This window comes from Chlamydotis macqueenii, chromosome 3 (genome assembly GCF_036417535.1).
Source record: "Chlamydotis macqueenii isolate bChlMac1 chromosome 3, bChlMac1.mat, whole genome shotgun sequence".
NCBI classification, from domain to species: domain Eukaryota; kingdom Metazoa; phylum Chordata; class Aves; order Otidiformes; family Otididae; genus Chlamydotis; species Chlamydotis macqueenii.
Window position 1 is genome coordinate 90,921,778 of NC_141558.1, and position 21,132 is coordinate 90,942,909.

Consider the following 21,132-nt stretch of genomic DNA (forward strand, 5'->3'; position numbering starts at 1 on the left):
GGTTGTAAAACATGATTTGGAATTCGTCTGTAGGGATGAACTGACTTTACTCTTTCAGTAATACAAAATTTATTGCCTCTAATTCTCTCTAGAGGTTTTTTTTTTATTTCAGTTTTCTTTATTTGATTTTGTCTAATTCTGAAAACAATTTGTGCATGCTGCAGACAACTTCCAGATGCCTCATGTCATTTGGGGGTTATCCCCCCATTAGCTGATAACTCAGTATTGGCTTCTTCCTGTCTTTCTGGAACCTATTTAGTATGTACTTTCTCTAAAAGCAGGGTCCGAGATATCTCTCCTATTGCTTATACCCCAGGAATGAAGATGCCATGGTAGTGATATTTCTATAAATTAAGAAAGAGATTATGTCAGTTTGTTTGCTTGCTTGTGACTGTTTTTTTTTGGTGTTGGTTGGTTGGGGGGGTGGTAGAGGCTTGGATCTTCTTGGAAAGGGCAGAGATATGAGCAGAATGGACACAGATGGGGAAGAAAATGGTCGCTTTTCCAATTTAATGTCAACAGCTGTTCTACTGTCCTGTTTGGGAGCTGACATGCTGCAAAATATTGCCCAGTGCAGCCATGGGCTGGATGCAATAGTGGGCAGCTTGTTAGTGCTACTTCAAAGAGAAGAAATGTTGAAGGTATTTTGTCAAGTGTAGCTCAATTTGTTGGAGCTCAAGTGTGAGAATCCTATACTGATGTCTTTAAGTTACAGGTAAATAAAAGTGTCTTGGCCTTTACACAGAGGTGACCACAGATTGACCCTCACACTCCCCAGGTTTCTGAGGTGATGTGTTTGGTTCTCAGTGGATTTAAGAGAAGTAAATAATTATCTCAGCCCTGTGATCTCCATTGACTTTGAAGTACATATGTATGCCCTACATACAGTTCTAGATAACTTTTTCAAAGCTTCTGAAACCAAAGTTATTTAATTACTGTTTTCAAACAAAAATCCTGTTAAAGAATTATCCAGGGCCTCAAATCTTTGGTGAGTGAAGCCAGTAATGAAACTTTAGACTTGGGTAATACAGTATCTGCCCTGTATATGACAAAGGCCTAAATGACAAGAGGAATAAAACATTCTGTTAAGCATTAAACTAGGAACTCTCTGAAACTAAACTTCTTTTTTTTCTCTAGTGAATTTTAGAACAGTGAGAAATGACTTCTCTGAGCCTGTGACTGCAGCTTCACAAGACTGAAAACAGCAGTGCTCTTGGTAAAGGTGTTTATATTTTTATGATTAACTCTTGCAGTACAGAGTGGAATATTAGCATCTTAGTGCCTGGGCTGCAGAGGCTTGACTGAACTGCTGGGTTGCATGGGCAGGTAGGGAAAGGTGTTCCCTGGGATGCGTCAGCTGATACTGAAATACTTAAATCACTTTCCATTTGTCTCCAGGAATTGTTACAAAGATGTGAAGAGTGAGCCTTTAAGCTCAGCTGTGATGAATCAGCGTTGAGCTTGTGCATGGTTTTTTAATTATAAAAATCTATTTTCCTTTGTGATCACAGTTCAAAGAGCTGGTGTTAGAAATAACTTGTCAGTAGGATGTCTGCAATAAAGGGCTGGTGTGGAAATGCTGACTGGCATCAAAACTACTTTTGGGGAGAAATCACACTTTCTGCATTGTGAGAAATGGTACCAGAGCACTTAGCTCTGATACATGCTCAGCGTTTCATCCTCAGAGAAATCACCTGGGCCTCAGGGAAACAGGATGTGTTACTGACATGTGATGTGCCCAATCTCTTTCCAAGCCAACTTCAAAGCACTAGGGTTGTGTGGGAAAATAATTCCAGTAAAGTGGGCAACAGATGTGCTGTGGCAGGTGTAAACCTGTATTTTATGGAAACTACAAGGGTATTCTCGTATTCACTTTAAAAAAAAAAAAAAAAAACACCAACCCCCCACAACTAAAAAAAAAAAAAGTAGCCTATTTATACAAACAGCAGCAAAAACTCCCCAGAAGGTTCACCTCCTCACGAAGGCTGGGCCAAACCTGGGGTGTGAAGCTTTCTCTTCCTTCTGAGGGCTCCTGGGCCAGAGGGCAGGGCCTTTTGTGCTAAGGTGAAGTCTCTTCTGATCAGCAAGCTTTTTGCAAAACAGCCCTTGCTCATACAAAAAGAGTCTCTCCAAGAGCCTCCTTTCCTGCGAGCAGAGTTCTGTACCAGAAAGCGCTGGGGGTCAGGGATGTGTTCCCATCACTGCCCAGCCCTTGACTGGAAAATGGGAGTTTCCTGCTGCCCTCACCTCCTCTGGCTCTCCCGACCAGACGCTGTCCCGCCGCCGAGGCCGCCCTGAGTCCACCCCTCCTCGGCCGCCCGCCTTGAAAATCGCTCCGGAACGGGGCAGGGGGTGTGTTTGTCCGTCGCTAACCAGGGGTTATTTTGGGGGGGGGGGGGCGCTGGCCGACACTAGGTGTCAGTGTCGGGCTTCCCTCGGCCCCGCCTCGCCCGCAGCTGCCCGGCCGCGCGAACCGGAGCGGCCTGGCGAGAGGCGGCGGCGGCGGCTCCAGCCCCGAGAAGTCAGCAGTGGCTGCCGTGGTTTTTAAATACTGGGTAGAGCCTTTCGCTTTACAGTTTGACCTGAACTTGGTGGCCGCATCCAAAAGCCTCTTCTCTGACAGGCACTTTACAATACTGTGCTTAAAAAAAGAGAAGAGAGGGAACGTAACCCCAATTTTTAAAAAGGGGAATAAGGAAGACCCAGGTAACTACAGGCCGGTCAGCCTCACCTCTGTGCCTGGCAAGGTCATGGAGCAGATTCTCCTGGAAACCATGCTAAGGCACACGGAGAGCAAGGAGGTGGTTGGTGACAGCCAACATGGCTTCACCAAGGGCAGATCGTGCCTGACCAACTTGGTGGCCTTCTATGACGGGGTGATGGCATCGGTGGACAAGGGACGAGCAACAGACATCATCTACCTGGACTTGTGCAAAGCTTTTGACACCGTCCCGCACGACATCCTTCTCTCTAAACTAGAGAGACATGGGTTTGATGGACGGACCACTCGGTGGATAAGGAGTTGGCTGGATGGCCACACTCAGAGAGTGGTGGTCAACGGCTCAATGTCCATGTGGAGACTGGTCACGAGTGGCGTCCCTCAGGGGTCCGTGCTGGGCCCGGCCCTGTTCAACATCTTTGTCGGCGACATGGACAGTGGGATAGAGTGCACCCTCAGCAAGTTTGCCGATGACACCAAGTTGTGTGGTGCCGTCGACACGCTGGAAGGGAGGGATGCCACCCAGAGGGACCTTGACAGGCTGGAGAGGTGGGCCCGTGCCAACCTCATGAAGTTCAACCGGGCCAAGTGCAAGGTCCTGCACCTGGGTCATGGCAATCCCAGGCACAAATACAGGCTGGGTGGGGAATGGATTGAGAGCAGCCCTGAGGAGAAGGACTTGGGAGTGCTGGTGGATGAGAAGCTTAACATGAGCCGGCAATGCGCCCTTGCGGCCCAGAAGGCCAACCACATCCTGGGCTGCATCAAGAGGAGCGTGGCCAGCAGGGGGAGGGAGGTGATTCTCCCCCTCTACTCTGCCCTGGTGAGACCCCACCTGGAGTACTGTGTCCAGTTCTGGAGCCCCCAGCACAAGAAGGACATGGACCAGTTGGAGAAGGTCCAGAGGAGGGCCACAAAGATGATCAGAGGGCTGGAGCACCTCTCTTATGAGGACAGGCTGAGAGAGTTGGGGCTCTTCAGCCTGGACAAGAGGAGGCTCCGGGGACACCTGATAGTGGTCTTCCAGTACCTCAAGGGGGCCTACAAGAAAGATGGGGAAAGGCTGTTTAGTAGGGCCTGTTGTGATAGGACGAAAGGTAATGGTTTTAAAATAGAGGGGGGTAGATTTAGATTGGAAATTAGGAAAAAATTTTTTACGATGTGAGTTATAGAACACTGGAACAGGTTGCCCAGAAAGGTGGTGGAGGCCCCATCCCTGGAAACGTTCAAGGCCAGGCTGGATGAGGCTCTGAGCAACCTGACCTAGTCAGGGATGTCCCTGCTCCTTGCAGGGGGGGTTGGACTAGATGACCTTTGAAGGTCCCTTCCAACCCTAACCATTCTATGATTCTATGATTCTATACGTTTTTAGGGGAAATAAAACGCTATTGGAGATCATCACCTACTGAGCTATCTGTCACAAACAGATAGCTGCAACAGCAGCTATTACATACAGATATTTCTGTTTGCTCGTGAGCAAACATCTAAAGGTGAAGCGGTGGCGCACCTCCAGCTGTGTCTCGGGACACAGACCTTCTTGAAATCTCTCGGTACGTCGCAAGGGATGCAAAATTACTTCTCTGGGTTGGTCTGGTATCTCTTCAGGTAGGGGCGAGGTAGGAGCTTGGGCTAAAAGCTGAACCTACTCCCACCCTACAAGTTGTGTGAGGAAAGGGAAAGGTTTCCCCAAAGCTCCACCAGAAGTGACGTGGCAGGTAAACTGTTGTGGATGCGCTCCTGTTCGCGTAAAAGGTGGCAGTGGCAAAGGCCTAGTGGGTTTCAGCCGAGTGGGCCCAAGATGGCAGCTGGAGCCGTTGCCCTACCCCACCTGGGGCCAGCAGGACGGATGTGAACGTACTCCATGGCACCTCCCGCCCTCATGCTCAGGGACAGAATGGTCCCCAAGCTTTGGTCCTTGTGCTTTGGTTTGGCCTGGCAAGCAGAGGGCCAGCCACCCGGAGGGGCACCCACTGGGCCATATGCGTTAAAGCATCCTACCTCTGCACAGGTACTTATTTTTTTCAAAGCTTGAAAAAATACCTCTGCGTCTGACCAAGCTCTCACTGAAGTCAATAGGAGACGGATCAAACTTCACATTCTTAAGGAGATATGGAGTTGCTCAAGAAGGTGGTGAGGGAGCCAGGTCTCAGCCGTTGTAACCTGGGGAGAGGCTGTGGAAGGACGCAGCTGGCAGCTGCTGCAGTGGAACAAAACCAGAGATGAAGAAGATGCACTCAAATTGTATCTGGAGACAAATGTCCATGCTTTCTAACCCCAAGCAGAAGTTTCATTTATCTGATCTGCTAGTTGATTTTACAATATTATTTTGCTCATTAAAAAAAGGAATAGGAGCCAAGCTGCTGCTTTTCTTTTTTTCCCTTCTTTTTTTCTTTTCTTTTTATTTTCAATACTGCTAGGTTCCATTTTCTTGACATATGAGTTTTTCCATGACTAGAGTTTCTCTTAGCTGAACTAATCTTATCTGAAAGAGGAATCTCAGGCTGGATCCAGCTTATTTTATAACTAAGCAATGTTCCAAAATGAAGTCAGAAGGTGAGGGTCTAAAAAGTCAGGCTGGAAAAGAAAAGAATAAAAAAAGACTATGTCCACCTTTTTCCAACTCACTCCAGCCGGAGCAGAGTTGGGCCAGTGAAGACATTTTGAAATGCATAGTCTTCACTTTCCATTGCTGAATTGGTTTTGCCAGTGGTGAGCATCCAGGCCCTGGCATCTCATATGACTGGAGCGTGCTGCCAGTAGTTTCTTTCCAGGGACACGCCACTGCAGAGCTAGCACCAGCGTAGCTCTACCTCCAGTGTCAGGGAGATGTATGCTAAAATGGGTGGTGCAGCTACTGTGTCTGTGTTGTACACAGCTGCTCTGCACAGGTGTAGCTGGCAGGATGCTAAAGATGCACTTCTGCTGCTGGCTGCTGAGGAGCTGTATCTCCGTACAAGGAGAGGTAAAGGGTTGGGGGGGATGTAAAAGCCCTTCTCGTAAAGGCGCTGCTCCTTTGACTCTCCAGCAACTCACCGTCCTGAGAGAAGAAAAAACTGGGGAGAAGCCCAGCTTGGCTGGGGCCACAGAGAGCAGCTCAGCCAATGCGTGTTGGAAGCAGGGCCTTAGCTTAGGTGATCCATGGCGTTGCCAAGCCAGGTCCTGCATATTTCCATCAAGGGAAATTTCACACACCCCCAGGCAACCTATCCCAGCCTTTAGTTGGTCTCATGTGGAGAACAATTTCTTGTATCTGGAGACAAAATTTGTCCTGAAATGACTTGACTTTCCCATCACAGTGCACCCTCACAAAGGGAGTGCCTTCACCATCTCTATATTTCCAGCACTGAAGACCGGGAGCCACCAAGCTCTTGTTTCTCTAGGTTGAATGAACCCAATTCCTTCAGCCTTTCTTCACATGCCACGGTCTCCATCCCTATGACCATCTTAGTGATGTGCGGAAAACGGACTCCACAATCTATAAGATTGTAAAGTAGGTATGTTTATTCAGTGCTGGGCAGCACGGGGGGGAAGTCCCACCAAAACCATGTGCACCTGACGCGGCAACTCATTTTAAATTTATATAACCAAGTGTTACATATACATAAAGTTTTGCAATGCGCCTATACATATGCATGACCTATCCCCACTTTGTATTAAAATTAGTCCCAAGGGGTCATTTTCATAAACTCCTCCCATCTGTGCTTGCGCAGTGCCTCCTGGTGGTGGTCGTCGGGGGTCGTGGGGATGAAGGTAGGTGACTCCTCTTCATCACCACTAGTAACCTTTGGTTCTTGCGCAAACTCAGTTATCCCTTGGCTTTTATTCAGGCTGCAGGGTTGGCTTTAGCTGGTTCTTGAAGCGACCCTCTAGTCCTTACCAGGAACTGTCTTTCGTGAAGAATCACAAGACTTTCTGCTTCAGAGAGTTTGCACAATGGTTAGCAAATCGTTAAGCAAGTGGTTGGCCAAACATTAAGCACTATTTATCAACTTGATTCCTTAGTATGCACAGCAATAATTAATCAATGCCATATCTACTAAAATTTATTTAACTCCTTCTCTCATTAGTGCTCTTACCCCTCCAGCTCTGCTGGGCTCTCCCTAGTTTTTCAACATCCCTCTTGACCTTAGGAGACCAGAACTGGACACAGTACCCAGGTGTGATGTGGAATAGTCACATCCCTTGATCCGCTGGCTGCCCTCTTGCTGATACAGCACAGTTAGGTACTGATATAGTTACTGCCATGTGTTGTTTTTTTTCATCAAGGGATTTCAAAATGCTTTGTAAGGATGTTTTAGGAATAGCTCTCGGTTTCTGCCCTCCTGAGATTTTTCAAAGGAGCTCTCCCATCTACAGATCAGAAGTCATCTGTTGTTTTAACTGCCCTCTTCCTTTTGGCATAGCAGTCAAATCCATCACCCTCTGCAGAAAGAAAATTACAGGGAGAGACACCCTTGGGGAGTAAGAAGGATGCGTCAATTTTACAGATAAAAGAAGTGCAATGAAATCTTAAGTTTCTCTTACGCATACACTTCATGAAAGAGATTAATTTCTTTCTAAATTGTTCTATAAATGAAAGACAATGCTTTTCTGAACTATCTCCCTGAGCAACATAATATAAACACAAAAATGAGCCCTGGATCTAATCCTTGTAGTGTTATCAAAAAGCATATTCCAGCTGGACGACTGCTCCACTAGATCCCTGGCAACAGGGTTGCACGTTCTGGAGGAGAGCGCACGGGCCTTCTCGCCCAGCTCTGTGCTCAACCAAATGCCAACCTTTCATCCAAGCAGAGATATGTGCCTCAGTTTCCTAATCTTTAAAACAGAAACCATGGTACTTGGCTTCCTTTTGGTAGCAGCAAGAGAGAAATGTTAGTGACCTCCACCACAGCTGTCAGGGTCTTTTTCTTGCTTGCAGACACTTGGAGAGATAGCAGTGTTATATGGTGTGACAGCTGGGAGGTCTGCCACTCCATCTCTCAATTCAGAGAGTACACATTTAAATTGCCCTTGGCAGATGTTTTTCCAATGTGCCCGTGAAAAGCCTCTGGTGTGGTGACTCACAGCCCCCTGGCATGGTCCTGCCAGGGATTTGCTGCCCTTCCTGAGGGGCACTTGAGTTGGGGTCTCCTCTCTGCAATTTAATCCCGTTTGTCTTCCTATCCCAGCAGACTTGTTCAAGTCCCCCATCTCCTTTGCAGCTACTGTTTTCAAATGTGAAAACCTTTATTACATCTCTCCTCAGTTTTCTGTTCTGACAGGAGCAGCTCTAATTCTCTCCATCCCTACAGCATGACTAGCTGCTCTTGCTTCTTTCCTCCAGGCTGCTGGTCAACATTTCCTCAAACCATAGCTTTCCAAATGGCTCATTCTTACTGAGGCCAGACTGGTGCCAAACGGGGGGAGCATCACTTCATGTTTTCACACACCTCACTGCTGCATGGTGAGACCCAGTATGATGCTCACCCTTCCCCACAGCAGCAAGGTGCTGTGGCACATGCTAACACCTAAATTCAGCAGAACAGCTGTGTGGCCAAATGTTGCCTTGTCAAATGTCTGCTCATCCGGAAACCTGTGCCAGGTTTGCAATTTCTTTGGAATCTTTATCAAACTGCCTTCTTTTTTTTAGATAGTTTCTCCAGTTTGGCTAGATCATTTTGAATTCCTAGACTGTCTCCTCTGTACTGGCAGTCCTTCCACCCTAGCCATCATCTGCAAATTTAATAATTGTACTCCAGGCTTTCGGTATCCAAAACATAACTGAAGATACAGCATAGTACCATGGACTGGCTTCAGTGAAATCTGTGCTTGGAACACTCTTTCAGTTTGACCAGGGATTTACTGATAATGAGTTTTTGAAACAAGTTTTCTAATCAGTTCTGAACTTCCCTTACAATAGTGTCATGTTGGTTCAAGTCACTTCCCATTACAAGCACACCATGTGAGAAAATGCCAAAGCTTTGCTGTAGTCAAAGCACATCTGTTGCTATGTAGAATGATGGTTTCCACTTTTATCCTCTCACAGGAGGAATCTGAAATGGGTTTCATACTAGTTCCTCATCAATCTGCATTTGCCATCACTCATCTGCTTGGCATCTTTAATGTATTTGTAAGTAGCCTGGTTTGTTCTTACAGTGTTTTTCTGGGCACTGAAGTTAAGCCAACAGGTCTCCAGTTGTCTTGCTCATCTGTCCTCCCTTTATAAAGCTAGGCACTGTGTTTGCTCTTGGTCAGTCTTGCGTGACCTTGATTACCTTCCCCAAATTCTCAGGTAACCTCAGCCAGATCTGAGATAGCTTCTGCCAGCTGCAGCAATACCTATGGGGAATTCAATTAGGCACAACCAGTTTGAAAACATGTGATTTATCTAAACGGTATTTTTAGATAAGTTTAGATAACTTCCTTTTTTTTTTAGTACCCTGAAATTTCAGTCTTTTGATGGCAGTTCTGTCAGCTGCCCAATCACACTTGGCCCTTTCAGTGGAAAAAGAAGAAAAATACATTAAACACTGTCATTACCGGCATTGATAGATTTAAGTGATAGAAACGTGGGAAGGGAAAGGACTACCTGGTTTAGTAAGTCCCATCTCCAGTGGCCATAAAGTATAACATAATGTAGAGTCTTTGCAAATCTCTGTGCCTAACAAGCCAAACTCCTTTAACAAAATCCTGCCAGGAAGCTGTTCCCCTGCACCACTAACACTGAGAAGGCAGGCTGAGCTTTTGGAGACGTGGGGGTCCACCTTTTGCCTTTCCTTATTACTAAGAATTGTGCTCATACGAATTGCTGCAGCACCAGCATGCTCTGGGCTGCTGCCCTGTGGGCTGGACAGCCTCCACAAGCCCCCAGGCACCAGTATCTGGGTGGCAACAAGGCAGGGTAGCTGGAAAGGGAGGCCAGGGGGAACAGTCCCCAAGGCAGGAGGTGGCTGCAGTGGCCTGAGGAGTGCGGCCCCAGCGTAAGGTGTCTGCCCCAGCCCTTGGTAGAAAGGGAGAGAGGTGCAAGGCTTGGTTGTAGGCTCCCTTGGTGCAAGGCTTTGGACTGGTGGTGGGACAGTGAGAGGGAAAATACAAACGAGATCTGCGGGAGGAATTCTGCAGGATAACAGCAATGCTCATCAGCTAAACAATGCTCTTGCTAACTTTTGCACAGGTTCTTGTTCTCAATTCAAAGCGAAAGACACTTTATTCAGGGCTTCACCCTTTCCTGCAACAATCCCTGATTTGCTTGTGACTTGCCCATGGCTGTATGACGACTATGCTGTCTCTCACTCTTTAGGATTTTTTTTCAGCATTTGCAGCATCATCCCAGATCAGAGACCCTCAGAAATGTCCTCAAGCTGCAAAAATGGGTTAATCATCCAACGATCTCTTGCTCCGAATCCAGTAAAGTATTATACAAGCAGTCATAAATGCTGATCTTTGAAAACAAGAGCAGCTTCACATGCAATTGTTTAGTACTACCAATGTACAAACCAAAAATTTTATTGGAATGCTACATTATTGTTGGTTTTTTTAATACTAAGTGGTCCTTTAATGAGTATTAATCTCAGACAGATGGCTCTGTCCATCTGGCACTAGTGAAGAGTGTAAAAGCCTAATTTATGTGGAAAACTTATTTAAAATTGTATATTCATTCGAAACAACTAAAACAACTGATCTTTTCATCCTGGGAGTGCATGGTGGTGCCAAAGCACCACTAATAAATTCCACTGTCAAGAAGTGGGAGAGAGCTTGCAGACAGAACTCATGGCATGAGCAATTTTTCTCCTTTCATAGTTGTGAAATATTTCTAAGGAAAAAAATCCTGCAAACAAAGCACAATATCCCTCACAGACAAATTCACACGGGCTCTGGCTTATGCTGAAGGAAGGCACCATATCAATGTCTGCCTCGGCCTCTGGTATGAGGGAGGGCATCCTTGGTAGAAAGGCAGAGTTGGAGATTCTGGCTGCCAGCATGCCCAACTCAGCGCAACACCTGAAGGAGTGATGATGGACCATTGTCACTGCTTCCCCCACCAGACTAGCAATTTGTTACCCATCCAGCCTTCTGCAAAAAGGCTGAAGCTCTTGCCAGCTGCCCCAACAACCTGGGATGCCAAGGGCATTGCCTGGAGCAGGCAGCGAGGGGAAGCCAAGTGTGGCCCCAGCAGGGGAAAGCAGGGCTGCACGCCAGCCCTATGGGAGAAGAGGAAGGAGGAGGAGGAGGTGGGGACCCTCTAGAAAGTCTGCAGTGGTTGAAGTAGCGAGGTGAATCCACAAGAAACCAGGCTTTATCAATCCTGCTGCTCATGGAACCATGTTACTTGTGCAGGTATGAACTTCAGAAAAAATTAAAAGGCAGGAGAGGCCCTGTAACAAACAGTTGCACAGGAAGTTTTAATAAAACACTGAATTTGGCATCTTTAAAGCATACTCCCACTTCCATAGTGGCCTGTGTGGTGAATTTTCTTGGATTTTTGGGGATCTTGACTGAACTGTGTTGCTACGTTTCTCTGGGAACCTGAAACGTTATTTGGATGTGCTGTCATGCCCGGAGAATAAAGCAACACATTGTCTGTGACAAAACAAACATTTACCTGTTATTTTTTCCTCTTTTAGCATAATCAATTACTCAACCTGAGAAGGAGTACCATTTGTAAATTTGTCCTGGAATGAGAAAACATCATTCCATGTCAGTTGAGAAAACGTGGTTTTTTTCTGTCTGCAACGAGCCAGGTTGAACCATTGTTGAAGACTGACTATTGTTTCATGCTGAAGTAAAAATATTATATTGTCCTCAAGATCAGAACACAGTATTCACTATTCCTCCAGCAAGCAGATCTATATCTTTAGAGTGACAACACACAAAGTTTTCTTAGCAATGGTAAATCTTTTTCCTACAAAAACACTGTTCTAAAATTAAATCCATAGACAAGACTGCTTTGCATTAAAAAAGCGCTTTCTCTTCAGAGATGTCCAAGTGAGGTTAACCTCCTAAATCCGTATAGAATTCTTAGGTGATTTATTAAAAGGGAAACTAATCAGACTCTTGCTATGCAATAGCAATCTACTAAAATGTATAACTTCACTAAACATGTATTTTCTGGTGGTATTTTAATCATGGAGTACCTGACAGCAGAAGCATCATTTCTGTTAAAATTCAATGGGATTATTTTAAAAGCTCTAGAACACACTTTATTTCATTTTAAATGCTCTGTGATTATTCCCTAGCAGTGAGAGGTGATAGCTCCAGGTTGCCCGCTTCAAAGCCAGTCCTCACTTCATGGTGGATGTTGAGGGAAAGCCGTCAGGGTGCTGGCCTGTGAATTGGAGGAGCTGGAAGTGGATCCATTATACCCCGCCTGCATGACGGTCTCTAAACTCCTGAGTGCATTACAGGACTGTGAGGTTGCAGTAGTCAGTCAGGGCTACCAACGTGAAAGCCAGAAGCTGGAGCTCATAGTTTTGATCCAGGAGACATGGGAAGTTTGCCACCCTTTCAAGAGGACTGGAAACCAGGCATACTGTGAGTCAGGGAGCCTCTACAGCTTGCCACCAGGAGGTGTATTGGGAAAGGTCCAGAGTTTGTGCCCTTCTTCAGACCTTGGGCACCCAAACCCAGGTCCTGTCTTGAGGGCTGGTGGTAACAGGTAACATCTTGCCTTTTCAGAACCATGAATGCTCATTGCATCCTTTAAAATAAAAAAAAAAAAAAAAAAAAAGGCATTGGTGTTAATGCCTAAATTTTAAATGAGTGGTTTGAATGCATGCTCAGGAAATGAGACACATGAGTTTTAAGCCTTTCTCAGCTGGAGGATGTTCAAACCCACATCAGAGAGAATTAGCAAGGAAGAGCCTGTAGCCGAGGGATGAGAGAATGCACTCGGGGCACAGAGGGCAGGTCTGCTTACACATTCCTCTCTAGTCTTTGGACGAAAAGCGAAAATAATTTTAGGAACACAGATTGGAGCCTCGATGGCCTCCTGAGTCATAATTACTCCTGCCTGTGCTTTGGAGAGCTGCATTTGTACTGCCTCTGCCCAAGGGAGGTGGCTCCTGACCCTGTGACAGATACTTAAAATTACTACCTTGGAATAAAACTGCCCTGATAGAAACCTCACAGAGTCAAGGCACAAGTGCTTTGTAACTGAGTATGAGTTATTGAGGTTGGCCACATGCTCACAGCCTCCTTTTTACCTTCATCTGTCACCTTTACGGTAAAAACTACTAGCGCTTCACCTCCACTGAAACAGATGTCCTGAGCTCAGTGTCTCTATGTAAAAACACAAGTGGTGGTCACAACATCAGCAGGCTTTCATTCTCCACATGCTGATTTAAAAGCTGACTTGCAGTTCTTCTCTCTGGAAATGCTAGCTCAAAAGGGTTGCAAAGCACTCGGATACGCTGTCAGCTATTCCTGTCCTCCCGAGTGCAAAGACAGCAGAAATCCTGCGTTGTAGTGGGGGCAAACCCCGGTAATGGTTTTCCCTCACCCTTGCTGGTCAGGCTGAAACTGGGACTGTGAGAGGCCTGAGCCCATCCCTGGGGACGCACAGAGTTTCCTAAACTTAAGTAACTGAAGAAGAGGAGAATTTCATCCAAGAGCTATTTAGAACAAAATTCATAAGTAGATCGGCCCTTCCGCTGCCAAGGGTGAGCTCTGTGTAACCGAGGCATTTTATTGCAGTTATCACACTACCAGAGTGTCTCTCAGAGCCCTGACTCCCACAGTCCAGGGCGCACAGGAAAATCCCAGAATTGATTAAAAGTAATAATTCAATTTCTAGCTGTCATGGGCTAGAGAGAAGCTGGAAATTGTTACTTGGTTTTGGTTAAAGGGTTCAAACAAGCAAAAGGCCATGGCTATTTTCTTTTTAAATCTCATTATTTCAAAAATAGCCACTTTATAGAAAGGAAAAGCCTGATTTGTGATTTTCAGACATGTGTAGCTGGCAATTCTGTGACTAGAACTACCCTGCATATGCTAGCGCAGTTAGTGTGTGCTCCACCATGTGCACATTTTAGAAATTAGGACCCTGATGCCCATTTGTCAGCTAAACCTCCCCAGATCCAGCTGCATTGGATCTGTTCTGGAGATGCTGCCGGGCATTAGTTAGGATTTGCATTGCAGCATCTGATGCTCTCTGCAGTGTCTCTAGCTATAGAAAGAAACACTTTTCCAGGGGCAGCATTCACAGTCAGGCTTGTCAATACAGGGGCTTGACATTCATAGCACCAGAAGGTATTTTAAAGCTCAGTTGATTCCTGTAGTTGAAACCTTTTGCAGTTTTTGGAAAAACTGCCCAGAACAAAGTACAGGTAAGAGAGAGGCTGCCCAAGTAACAGCTGAACTTCTGTCTTCAGCGTTCCAGGAACTATTTCAGATAGAGGATAGGAGCACTTCATAGAAATAATGGTTTTCCCATGACAGCAGGATTTTTGTACTACCGTTAAGCTTTGCAAGACTTGACATACAGGCATGGGAAAGCAACAGGAAAGTAACAGAGCAACCAGAGCCCTCCATACATAATCCGCTCATTTCTTGTACTCTTAATCATAAAGAAGAGTAGGCAAGACTTGTTTTTATTTCCTTCCCCATTTCTTCCTTTGTGTAGAGAAAGTGAGTTGACCAAGCCAGTCTGATCATGGAGCAGCTGGAAAAAAAAAGGGAAAGTTCATGAAAACTGAGTGCATGCTTCTTTCCCTTAAAGAAAATAAATTGATTTGGAGAGTTATGCTCCCATGATTCTAAACTTGAGAAAATAACCAATGCTCTGGACATGGGCAGCTCATTCTCCCACTTCTCATCCCTAAGTCAGGAAGGCAGGTCTCCTACCTTGCTGCTTGCTGTTACGTTTCTGTGTTATTTGACTGAAAGGTTTGTGTCTTACACTGTGACAATGAGGGAGAGCAAGCTTTCAGCCACAGAAACACATTCTGAGGCTTGAACACAAGCTCAGCTGTTGTCAGTACAAAGTAATATTTGATTAACCTAGAAAGTGTTACTGAGGAGTTTGTCTGAGCAACAAATGATCAAAGAAGATGTCTCGTCCCCCTTTCATTGGTCTGGTTTAACTCCCTACAAAGGGATGTTTTACACTCTGAGCATGGAGGGGGAGAATCCTTCTTTGAAGTTGTTTTCAAGTGCTTTTGGCAAAGATGATAAAAATTGCGATGTTTTCTATCTCCTTCTCTTGAAATAAAATTACCAGCTGCAGAGGCCAAAGCCTTTCCCTGAGAACTGTGGAAGAGTGCAAAAGGCTGCTCCTCCAACAGGTGCTGAACCTTTTCTCGATAAACCTGCTTTACTTGTATACTGGCTGTTCAGAAGCCAGTTATAGGCACTCTTGCTTAAGCATGGCAGGTGATAGATTGTCGTAGTTTAACCCCAGCCAGAAGCTAAGAACCACGCACCCACTCACTCACTCTCCCCCCTCCTAGGTGAGATGGCAGAGAGAATCAGTAAGAAAGGAAAACTCACAGGTTGAGAGAAAGACAGTTTACTCAGACAGTAAAGGAAAAGATAATAATATATATTAATAAAGATAATAGAAATAATTTTAAAATATAATGATACTAAAATATATAAAATGAATGATGCACAATTTCTCACTGCCCAATGACCCAATGACCTATTCAGCCTGTCCCAAGCAGCGATCACAGAACAGAACCGAAAGCGACCTTGGAATGATCCCAAGCAGCAACCAGAACAGCGATTTCCTGAGCAGTGATCTCAGAACTGCAATTTCCTGAGACACAGCGAGCATGCTGCCCACTAGCCAACTCCCACTTATACAAGCATGATGTCCATTGTATGAAATACTTCCTTTGGCCAGTTTTGGTCAACCGTTCTGACTATACCCCTCCCAGCTTCTTGCACGTGCACATTAATGAAACCTGGGAAGCTGGAAAAAGTCTTTGATCTCCTAGCAACAACTAACAACATCAGCGTATTATCAACGTCCTTCACCACACTAAATCCAAAACACAGCAGCTACTGGGAAGAAAATTAGCTTCATCCCTGATGAAGCTAGGACATAGATCATAGGACATGTTGCCCAGATCTGTGGTAAGCTGGGACCAGGAACCTGGACCAGAGTTGAGCCTAAGCCATGTCTTTAAAGTTTTGCTGTTGGCAGCACTTTCAGCCCCAGCCAAACCTGAAAGGGAGCTGAGCTGGAGCTTTTGACGACTCAACTCCCTGCTTAACGCGCTGTTCCCAAAGTGAAAGACAGGAGGTTTTAAAAGGTGCTGTTAAGTGTCTCGTAGCATCAGTGAGTGAGGTCTCCATTTCCTGATCCGGAGGGGAGGAGCAGGAGCAGGCAGAAAAGGCAAGACCATCCTCTTCAGTGGCAGCACAAACTAATTAAAGTGATTAAAGTCACCCTGTAGCCATGACCTAGGAGAACCTGCAGCAAAGACACAGCTCTTGATTCAGTCCTGAGCAGTGCATGTGGTTCAGTAGGTAACTATTTAAGAAGTATTCCATACAAGGGATCATAAAGTATTAAATCCAGCCTTCTGGCAGGAACAAAAAAGATAAGCACACACACAAACCCCACAACAATGACTTAAAACTTTTTTTAAAAAAAGAAATTAATGTAAAATGAAGATGCTGTTTGATGAGAAAATAAAAGGAAACTGAGGATAACATGCTTATAGGCATCCCAGAGGTCGGTTAAAAGGGCATCATTTTAGAAGCTGACAATAAATGTGTCTCTCTAATGAATAAAAACTCTGAAAGACACCTGATAAGCCAAAGAAGTCAGTGTGGTTAAACAACAGAAGCTAACAAAAGTTTACAAAAATTAAAAGAGATTAGGTTATTTCAAACAAGGAATAAAGCATGATGTCTGTCAAGCTAAATGTTAAAACAAAAAAAAAGTTGGACCAGATAAAAGATTTTAAAGAGCAAGTTGCTAAAGGCAAAAGCTAATAGTAAATGTTTTAAACACATCAGAAGCAGGAAAATATTGGGTTATGTAATAAAAGTTTGTCTGCACACCCACAAAGGAGCACAGACAGATGAGGCAGGGGGGCATACAACACCCTGCCCAAATCCTTCCAGGCCTGGCGCCCTCACAGGGGCCATCAGCCCACCAAAGGCCCATCTCCACATGCCAGAGGAGCGCAGAGGCACAACCGCAGGCAGGAACCCAAATCAAGGATCCCCAAGGAATGAGGGACTAACTTCTCCAGACCCCTCCCAGGGCTGTCCTCAGCCCCAATGTCCAGGCTTGAAACCCATCACAAGGTGTCATTGGGACCAACTCTTTGGATCAACTTTTGGACTGTGGGGGTCACTGCCTGAGACTGTAGGGCACATTTTGGGATGCGGGGGAAGAGCAGTTTGAAATTGCATGAGACTTCTTATGAGATATTTAGGGGAGGAACCAAAGATGAGAAAAGGCAGGGATTTAGGGGACTTGGAGCGCTTTGTGTGCATGTACATACTGGGAATACGTTTTCAGCATCACTACTGGTCTGACCTGGGGCACGGAGCTGTGGCAGCCTCGCCTCTCTCACGCTGTCAGATCCAGCATGATCTATTTCCCTCTAACAGATACAAGACAGAAGTCTGTGGGGCTGATATGGTATCAAGAAGTAAAAGGATCAAACAAGATAGGTAACAGACCATGCTGATAAGGTTAGCAGAAAAGGTTTGGTGTCCACTGTGTTGGATTTAGATTTTCTTTATGGCAAATAAACTAAAGAATGAATAAATGAGACTTCAGAGCTGATAATATGAATAATGGCTGATTGGCAGGGCCAGATGGTATTCACACCGGTGTTCTGAATATAGCTGGAACTCAGATATAAAGTCATGAAACTACTGCTTGGATATGTAATACATCCAGACATAATACCTCAGCTGTGCTGCCACAGGAATGGAAGGTGACAGATTTTTAACCCAGGAAGCAGATCAGCAATCCTGACTTCCACTCTGGGACATGGCACAGGCTACGGCTAGAAGTAGTGACATAGATAAATGTCGTGTGTTGGGAAAGGTCCCATACTGTGTAAGGAAAAGCCATAACGTGTGTTAGATTCCTTTGAAGCTTTTAAAAAGAATTAAATTGCCAGGGGGTTAGAAGGAAGATAATTTTTTGTATTAATAACTGGTTGAATAATAGAAAACAAAGTTTTCTCAAGGCAGAAAGGACATTAGTGGAATCCCTCAGGATTCAGTGGTAGGGCCTGTGCTCTTCAGCATATACAGCAACAATCAGAAGTGTGTGAACAGTGAGGCAACAAAGTTCGTTGCTTATAAAAGCTCTTCAGATGGACTATGCCCATCTGAGTTCAGTCAAGCTTTTCAAGGCATATAAAATTTACAAGCAGATCCTTAACAGTGAAAATGCACAAATAAAAAGTTCAAGACATAACTGAAATACAACCCAGGTGCAAAACAAATAGCAGCTACAATTTGGATTTATAAATAGTCTCATCTATGTAATTTTTGAGTAAAATCATATATAAACCTGACTGTAGCACTATAAATCAGTATTATGAAGAACCGCCTATTCTAAATTAACCTGTCTCTTCAAACGGGAGACAGCTGGCCGCACGGGCTAGCTGAAATCCACTGTCAGATGTTATCTTAGCTTGTACTGGATAACTTCACAGGCTCCTAGAAATAAAGGCTGTCAAGGGACTTCTGAGGCCGGTCGGACCATTGCCCTTAGGCTGCACCATGTGTACTTGAACCTTTTCCTGAAAGACTGATGTTTCAAAGACCTGCAGCACTGGGGAACCCAAAGGCTCCACTTTGTAACCCCTAATATTGTAGTGTTTTCCTTAATGTTTATCTTGAATATCCTTTGCAGTAACTTAAGCCTATTATTTTTCATTGTGAATATGGGAAACAGATTATTTCTTTCCTTTGTACAGCAACCTTATACTTATTCAAGGACACAAAATAACTTCCTGACTTCTTTGGTCTTCTTTTCCGTTGGCCTAAGAACCCAGTTTATTCAATCTTTCTTCTTAAGTGGTATTTTCTAGATCATTAGTCATTTGTGCTGCTCTTCTCTTGACTTTCTCCATCTGCAGGGATGTAAGCCAGACCAGCACAAACAATATTCCAGCTGAGTTGTTACCAAGCACTGGGTAGAGCAGAATGGTCATTCCTTGTGTCTTGCAGTCTTGCTTTTACAAGAACGGTATTTGCTTTATTGCCACCAGAACAACACTTTTAATACGAGTTCAGCCTCTTCAATTAGCTTGTTAATCCTCTCAGATCATTTTCTGGAGAATGCTTTGTAACATTCCCAGCTACAATTTGTGACTCTAGAGACTTGTGTACTTTTGGTTCATTACCTAGTGACAGAGCAAATCTAGAAGAGATTCCAAAGAAACCACCTCTGTATGTTTTACGCTTTAATAGTGGACACCAGTGGCTGCTCTGTAGTCGTGTGTGCAACCAGTTTTTTACTGTTTCTGCAGTTTTGTGTAAACCAGTAATTTAGAAATGACTGTCCTTAGGCTTTGATATGGGCTACCTTAGCAAAGAGAAGTAGGCATATTTTCAGTAATAAAAATTTATTACAGGGAACTGTGAGGTTCCTCATGGATCTACATTAGAAAGGACTGAAAACCACTCATCTAAACCATGCTTCCCTAAATGATAATGAGAATATGAAATGAAACAGCGCTATGGAAGGCCTGGCTAGAATAATGAAATGTGGAAAGTCTTGCTTTTGCCTTTTCCACAAGACTTGTTATCCCTATTTCAGAAGGAAAACAAACTGGTTTAACATTATTTATACTTGACAAACCTATCTTAGCTGATGCTTGTCTTCTTTGTCTTCCAGATACAGTTTATTCAATTTTTTCCATCAAGATCTTTTCAGAGAAAATTTCCTTTGGTCAGTTGATAATTTCCCATCTCCATTCTACACTTTTTAAAGTTATGCACTATACAATCTCAATTTTCTCGTCTGCAGTCCACCTTGTTTGCCCTCTGTGGGTTTGCAGAGATTGCATCACTCTGAGTTAACTTCCATCAGGTCTTCAGGATCTCAGGCTGAAGTTTACCAGTCCTAGTCCATTTGAAAACTTCTAGATTATCTGAATAATTTCTAACTCATTCTTTGCCTATTTAAGAGTGAAAACTTTCTCCTTTGGAGCTGACATGGATTTATTCAGATACCTGCTTCAGACACTTTTGCTCACTCAGATGCAGCCTAAAATGAACAATATGAAAACGCTGGAAAGGCAATTTTACAATATCCCTAACCAACATTCAGTTAAAAAGAGACTGTAATAACTCAGTGAGGGCCAAGCCCTGTCTCATTTCCTAGGCATTATACAATAACTGAACATAGGAGACAAATACAGCCTTTACTCCGAGGAACACAGACCTGGAATACAGATCAAGAACCCTCAGACCTCATAATTAAAACACATCCCCCATCAACAGAAATTAACCCAGTGGAAGAACCACATGTGTTTTAGGCAAAAGTTGTGTGCTCCCGAGAGAAAACCCAACTGAGAATAAAGGAAGAACGATGAGAATTCATAGCCAAACCACAGGCAGTTTGCAGTCTATTTGCCAAATTCTTTGCCTCAAGATGACAACCAGAGAAGGGATGAAACCCTTCACTGCCTCATCCCCAGAGGTTTCTCCATCTTCCTTAAGCCTCAGGATAAAGGCCTGGTGATAAATAAGTGGCAAAACTTTTCCCCAAGTCTCTTTCATATGGCCTGAAAAAAGAGACTAACAGAACTTGTGAAACTCAAGTGGCAAACTGCTGGTGCTGGGTGCTGCTTGAGTCAAGGGTCAATGTGGAGAGAATCAACTCCTGTCTAATCATTCCAGGTCCAAAGCTGAGATAGTGTGAGAATCTTGATGAGATCTGGTGAGTCACCAGTGGACAGACATTCTGCAAAATGTATGTCCAAGAAGAGCTGTTCTCCCAAGGCCCTTGACACTGCCATTTGCCTTCTGTGTCTCACACTTCAGCTCAGAGCAAAGCAGAAGGGAGCTTGTGCAGAGATTTGAGGGGATCAAGCCCAGACCACTTACCCCAAACTTTGTCACCCCACACCTCCTCTAAGATTGGGTTTTGCTATTTCGTACTCTTGCTAGTGGCTAAGGCTATGTCAAAAATGGGTATTGTTAGCTCTGTGGGTCCCAGAACTTCTCTACATGGTGGCAAAGGCCCAGGGCTGTCTAGTCCATGTGTTGCTTACAGAAAATTAATATTCACTTTCTGACTTCCCAGCACTGCTTAAATGGAGAAAAAGCCATCCCTCAGAGCAAATCCATCTCTTTAGGAGAAATCCCAACACTACCACAATTACCTGTTTTATATAAGGTGAGTCTTAGAAAGTCATGGGAGGAAAAGGGTTGAAAGAAAATGTGAGCTATGAAGTACCAGTTCAAACTCTTATCTACAGCTCTGTTAGAGACAATAAAGGTAG